Source organism: Hippoglossus stenolepis, chromosome 4 (genome assembly GCF_022539355.2).
Source record: "Hippoglossus stenolepis isolate QCI-W04-F060 chromosome 4, HSTE1.2, whole genome shotgun sequence".
NCBI classification, from domain to species: Eukaryota; Metazoa; Chordata; class Actinopteri; order Pleuronectiformes; family Pleuronectidae; genus Hippoglossus; species Hippoglossus stenolepis.
Genome location: NC_061486.1, coordinates 21925347 through 21932795, shown reverse-complemented (window position 1 = coordinate 21932795; position 7449 = coordinate 21925347).

Below are 7449 nucleotides of genomic sequence, written 5' to 3'. Positions count from 1 at the left end.
GTTCTCCTGAAAACATGATATACAAAAATAGCTACGTCAGGTCAAGGCTCTGCTAAGACATCTCCGACAAATGGAGTTTGATTTCTGACATCTCTGATTCTACTGGAGCACAACCATAGTGATACACACACTCACACAGTACAGACTTTTTCATAGACTCGCTCTGAAGGTAAACTACAGTGTAGGTCTGAAAGTTGCCTTTTCACAGCAGTCAGGGGAGACATGTCAGGGAGTGTAAGAGGCGAGATGCACTCTGTGTGCCTCTTGGTTGTTTTGGATTATTAATGGGAATCAAGAAAGAACTTCATCTGTGCTGTGGCGGCTATGCAACGAGCTCACAGCAGTTAATACCTTTGCACCAAATGAGCCTACAGTTTTAGCACAGACAAAAGAGAATATCACTCAAATGCACATTCAAGACGTACTCACATTGCATTTACACTTCTCTGAATCAACAAAGATATAAATGTGCCCCAATAGCATATAAGATTGATGAGATATTATAATGCCCCCTTGTTCTTCTTCCAGCTGTGGCTTTTGGCTATTATACCACAAAAGTAAAACTCTTTTTTGGCAACTAATCCTGCAAATGGTGAGAAATAAAATCATACTGCTGGGTATTAAAATTTTAAAGCCAGGTCTGTTATATGCCAACTAAACAATGCCTTTGTTCTATAGCTGTGAATATGCACTGCTTTGTTTTTAGAGGAAGATGAGACAAATCAAACCAACAATCCCTCTATTCAAACACTGCACATTTCACACAGACAACATATAAAACACACACATAAAATAAGACACAAGAGTATATAAAATGTGATGAACTTGCTTTCGAAATGTCAAAAGCCTTTTGTGTCATGTTGAGTTAGATGCATACATGTAGTAGATATCACTCTCAGTTTCACTCTCCAGCAGCAAGTTTAATCTGGAGAGATTTACAGAGAAACAAATTAGAATCAGATTACATTTATTGTAAACAAGAAGAAAAAACTTTGGTGCATAGACCCCAGCAGGAAGTAGAACGCAAGAAGTCCTATGAATGAGGTGCTTTGTGCATGAATGAGCCTAGACCCTTGTGGTGGTGATGAAGAATGGAGCATAAAGTGTGGACGTCTCTCTCTATGATCCATAGTGGAGGTGATGCATTGGAGTTGGGTCACTCATTGATCGCAGTACTGAACTGCAAGCTGGATCCCAGGAGGGAGAGAGAAACATTTTTAATTTTACAGTTTACAGGTGATTGGCTCAAAGCGCATGTCAAAGCGACCTCTAAATGTCACTATAAACACATGATATCTCATTGACTTCACCAAGGAGGTTTTGTTTTTTTAGTTCGGCTGTTAGTTAGCAGGAGTTCGCAAAAACTATTGGATGGATTAACATGAAACTTGGTGCCAGAATGTGATATTGGTCGGTGTGCACTCTCATATCGCCCTTATAACGCCCTTATAGCACCCTTATAGTTTAATATGTTGTTTAATTAGGGGGAGCAAACCACTAGCATGTTCTCCAAACTGTTCCTTTAAGGCCTTGTATTACCCCATGTAATAAGCATCTGTCCAAGGGTTAATTTATTCCATGGATGGATAAATGGAAGGGCAGACAGAGTGACAGACAGACAGACAGACATAACAAGAACCATGATGGCTTTAAATAAAGAAGTAAATTTACCGTACAGCTGAGCTAAGCATATTAACCATACAGCCGGCTTCCTACTGAAGCTCCGGGCACCTATTATTTAGCTCATGTACTTAAGCCTGGTAATGGCTCCTCTGTAATCAAACCCTATTCATCCACCCCAAGATGAATCAGCCTGTTCTGTCCCTGATTATACCTGTGTTAACACCAAATACCTCATATAATACAGTGCAGCACCTCCACACAGCTGTGCCATTAATATCAAGCATATAATTCTAACAGTGCACAGTGTATAATTTGTCAAATGTATAATTTATAATATATAAAAATAAAAAATAAATTGTCTCTATCAGACAGAGTAGAAGAGAGGGAGTATTTAAGTGTCACAATGTCATCCCCTGTTACAAGGGTTTTATCTTCCTTCCATCTCTTCTGTAATTATACTCTATAAAACTATCTCTCTTTCATTGCTGTGGAGAGGTTATGTAATTCTGTTCCATCAGTGACGATAAATATCGGCTTATTCATTTAAAGCAACAACCAGACACTCATGTTTCTAAAGAAATTGAAGTGGGGATTGCTTTGAAGTGTTTGATAAAAGCCACAGACATCAAGAAAGTAATAAACTAATCTGAATCTGCAACTGGAGTAGTGCTTTTACTGAGTGACTGTGGTCGGTAGTCTTTTTTGTTCAGGTAATAAAAGTAACTGCATGAAATGACCCAGAAGTATTTTAGTGGCAGCCATGATAAGAGCCGTTTGAATTCTAAATGCTTAGGACACTTTACGAAAATACGGAAATAATTTCATCCCACAGTTCCTTGTGGAAGCAACATTTATAGACCTCGTATTGATGTTTTGTTTTAGGTCAATGAAGAGTGCAGGTTAGGAAAGGACATAGAAGCAAATGTTTCCACTATTTGAAAAATGTAGTGGGATTGTATTTGTATTTGTATTTCCTATAAAAGCAGAGAGGATTGACCATCCTTTATTGTCTTGTCACCTATGTAATGCCAATTATTCTCGAAGTTTGTCTGTATGTGGCTTGCATATCTCGAGAACTGTTCATTTTACCCCCTGGGATATTTATTGCTGAAGGTCCAAGATAGTGCAGCGTTGTAATTGGTGCTATTTGGACACGTGATTCATTCTATATTAATAAAGTTTGAATAAACAGCCCTCTCTAGTAGCGGCGGCTGGGACTCATCAATATAGGTGATGTTGTCAATCATGAACAATCGCGTTCACAACAATGACAACTCATTTTGCAGTTGGACTTTCTTCTTCAGATAGTTGCTAACTGTCTGTTTGCTCTTTGGTACAGGGAAGGTAGTCTACAGTTAATTTATCACATCTGTTGTTGTTGAGTGTTGGAGAGTGGTAGGGCAAAAACAGAGTAAATGTGTGGGCCTGTATAGCTCAAACGCAAAACTAAAAAAGGACTAAAACATTAATAAAGTTTTGGGTTATAATTCTGTGTGTGGGTTCGTATGTGCGGACCATAGACTGTATATACAAGAGGTGGGGACCCCTACATGTTCTAAGCGATGAGCCAAAACTTTTTGGACCACTCAGATTAAGCACATGATATTGATTACCTCTGAACAACGACCTTTGACAAGGTCTCGGAAAGTTTTGACTGCAAGTTCTCGTAGTCAGTGTGTGGGATGTAGGAGAAATGGACAGGTCTATTCTCCTGAGAATACCTAATCATTATGGCAGACAACAGGATCAGAGCATCTTTAAAACAGTAGAGACCTGAGGTGGTCAGAGGAAGGACACTGGTCCACAGGGACAAACCATAAAGTGCAACATCATCAATGTGCAAGGTCAAACTTTACACCATCTGGTCTGACACAGACGGGTACTGTGGAACAAGTGGCACAACATTTTAATGATGTTTAAAGGAGGATTGTGTCACACCACACAATGCACCACTTTTGCATATGGACTGGTCAGATTGTCCATGCAGGCCGTGATGTTTTGGCTCATCAGTGTAAAATATTCATTAATTAAATATCCACCCTTTATTATAACCAGCAGGATGTCACCGCTGAGGAGCAAATCACCAATCAACAGACAGTATGATATCTGCCCTCATCTCTTTTTGTGTGCCATCACGTGAAAATCAGTATTCCAGATGAAATGGCTTCTGATTTGATTCAATCATGCTGATAGCCGTTTTATGACTTTTACCCGTAAAAAGAGCTTCTTAACATTGGAGCTTGTGTAGCTGAACTGAAAAATTGAGAGTTTAACACTCTGTAAAAAGCATATTTTAAAAAATCATGTCAGACACCAAAATGAGTCGAACAAGGAAAGAACAAATGGCAAAGAGGAGCAGGGATCAGTCATTTGAACGGGCTGAAGACAGGACATTTAATTGGAAAAATATGCCAGCGGAGCCAACACTTCAACATGTACCTTTAATTGAAGAGTCACTACTCTACAAAAATATATATGTAATGGTGCCCTTGTACATTAGATCTTAGACACATCTGGATTGAAATAATCTGTTTTTACAACTATAATTAATTAACTATATTGTAATAACTAAATTTAATACATTTTAAGCCCTTGGGAATCCCACAGAGGAAGAGACGAGCCATCGGCTGACAGTACACCCACAGTCCCAGCTGGATGGGACTCACTCCCATAAAGTACCAATTACTGATCACTATCTGACCAGATGTTTTGCCTCAAAATATACCAGCAAGTGCTTGATCTTCTGGAAATGACCAATATGATTTTTATTGTATAACTATACTAAATATGAGGATATTTACAATTTACTGCAAATACTGATTATAGAAGATGCATATATGTAACATGCTGGAAATAGAAGTAGAGTTTGGTGTATATGTTACATTGGCAGCTGTTCTGCTTCAGGAAGCAGGGGATCATTGGTAATATCCGCCGTTCAATTGTGTTTTAGTTCAGGTCAGAGCTCCAGTCAAGATCAATAGGCTTTGTTTTGGGTTTTTTTACAAAAAAAACACTTAATCTGTGGAGCCCAACAGAATGAATCAACATCTGTGGCTCCAGAGGGCGCTGGTGCTTAGTAAAAGCTACATAGTGTTGCTTTAAGGAGCACAAGGGGTGCTGTAAAAGTATGTTACGTCAGGATGACATGATAGACATTTCATCAGAGGTTACCAGCTGTAATGCGCATATGTGCAAGTCGAGGCAGAGGATACCAATCAAAACAAAAAGGGCTTTACTGAAATTTGGAAATTCATTAAATCAGTTTAAGCCTTGTGGATACGCATGATGGGATAAAGAAATAGACTTTCAAACATGCCTCATTCATCTCAACTGTCTTTTGTTAACACTAATTATTTTGGTGACTTTTTAATATATTAGCATGGCCGATGATAGGAGATAGATGGTACTAAGGAACTAAATTTTTGAAGCACTGTACTCTTTGAATCATGCAGATGGGTTAGAAGGGCCTGGGTCAAACTGACATTTGTTTCATGGTCAGGTTGGCATGATACCGTGATGTCTTTTCTTTCTAAATTGAAGTAAGGGCCTAGACAGAGGCTACTTGAGGGTGTCCTGCTGAAAAAAATATACTTAAGGACGAAACAGAGGGCAGGGTCATATTCTAGGTACATAGTTGATACCAACAGATGATACTTTAACTTGAGATTTACCTGTCAGCCTGACCTCTTGACCAGCTCACTGTCAAGCTGGGATCTATATCCTGTGCTTAGCTAACATTGGATCAATTCATTTTAATGAAGCCTACAATATATAGTAAGACACAGGGCTACAGCATGAAACACATTTTCATCAAGTCTGAGTTAACAGGGCACAGCGTCTTAGTAGCTCAGTGTGTGAAAATCTGCCCTCAGCTCTCTTTAATAACGTGAACACCTGTCATCAAGCATCATTTTTTTTAACACTAAGAACATCACCATAGCAACTAAGTTAGTATTGCCATAAGGGGTTGGTTCAATTGTTGCAAATTCCGTGGCCAGTCTGATATTTAAGAGCTGGGTTTGGAGAGCCTATCTGAAAAATCACTACATCACTTTTATTGCAAATGTGTCAAAGAAACCTGACAAAATATTAAAGGAATAGTTCATCCAAAAATGAAAATTGACTCATTATTTACCCAACACTATGCTGCTGGAGGGGTGGGTGACGTGTTTGAGTTCACAAAACACTTCTGGAGTCTCAGGGGTAAACTTTGTTAGAGCAGAATCCAATACAATTGAAGTCAATGGTGACACCACACGAGCAGTATGGAGGCATGTTATGGTTTTTCTGTTGTTTTATTACGTCTGAAGATAGGTCACTAATCAGCTACACTGTTTACCCCTGAAACTTCAAGTGTTTTGTGGACTCAAACACTTCATCCACCCCCCATCGGCATAGGGGTGAGTAAATAATCATTGAATTTTCATTTCTGGGTGAACTATTCCTTTAAAGCTTCAGTATTTAGACTTAAGTGGCAGTTGGTTTCAGATTGAAACCAACTGGTTCGTACAGGACTGATGTTTACTTTGTGTTTGTTTGCTTCCTAGAGTTTATGAGACACGTATGTTTAAACCTGCTTCACAACACGAGACATAACGCCGACATCCGACATCATCGATTAGTAAATACATGTGATTATCAGTTTGTGTGTGGAGGGACAGAGACGAGCGGGGACACACACACACACTCACACACAGACAGAAGTTTCCTCCCGCAGATTACGACGTAACACAGTGTTTTAACTTCTTTGTTGCAGAAGATGTGATGCCCTGTTTATCCAGGAAAATAAATAGGAATTCAGCAGGTTTTTATAAAGATCAGTTGAGTGTGAGTGATGAGAAAAGAGCAGAGGAGCAGAGTGACTTGTGACCAGCGGAGGCTCTCTTCTCCACAATAAACAAACTCCTTAAACCCAGGGACAACACCTCCAAATCCTTTACAGTGAACAATTGCAACTCCTTCCTTTCATTTTTCCAAATAAAAATGTACACCATTTACAGCAACCTTAAAGGGGACATAGCATGCCCATTTTACCACAAGTTGATATGGTTCCTTGGGGTCTTAATGAAATGTCTGTAACATACTTTGGTCAAAATACCACAAGGATCATATAAAACAGCACCCTTTTTCCCCTGTATAAAACAGCCCTCCACAGAGTGACCTGTTTTGAGTGCCTGTTCCTTTAAATGCTAATGAGCCAGCTCCCCCCTCCCCCTCTCCCCCCATGATTTTAAACGATATAAATTACATATTTTATATGATATAAATTATCAAATATGCATCCCATACTTTGTATTCCCCTTCTGTTGTCCTGGAGTTTTAATTTTCCCAATCACATAATTAAATGTCCCCCTCTGCCCATCCACTACAAGCACACAAGCAGACAGACAGAGAGAGAAAGAGGTGGGGGGTGGGCCAAGGCCATGTAGGGAGACTTCCAGTGCCTTGTTACGACACAAAACCCAGGAAGCTCATTCCAGTCACTCAAGCATGACGTTTCTGACTTAGAGGAACCATAAACGCGCGAGTGTTTTTTTCCCAGAGTTTTTGGGTTGGTAGACATGCCAGATACCCACATTAACGTGTAGAAGCACTAACAAAGTGGAATTTGCATGCTATGTCCCCTTTAAGACCTCCCTCTCCACTGCTCCACCTGCACCCCTGTCCTCCACCCCTCAGCCCCTTTCTCAGTTCTCTCCTGTGTCCCCCATGGAGCTGTCCAACTTCATGGTAGGAATGAGAAGCTCCACCTGCATCCTGGACCCAATCCCATCCAATCTTGTCAAAGACTGTCTCCCAGCCATCTCCCCACTCATCACAGAAATC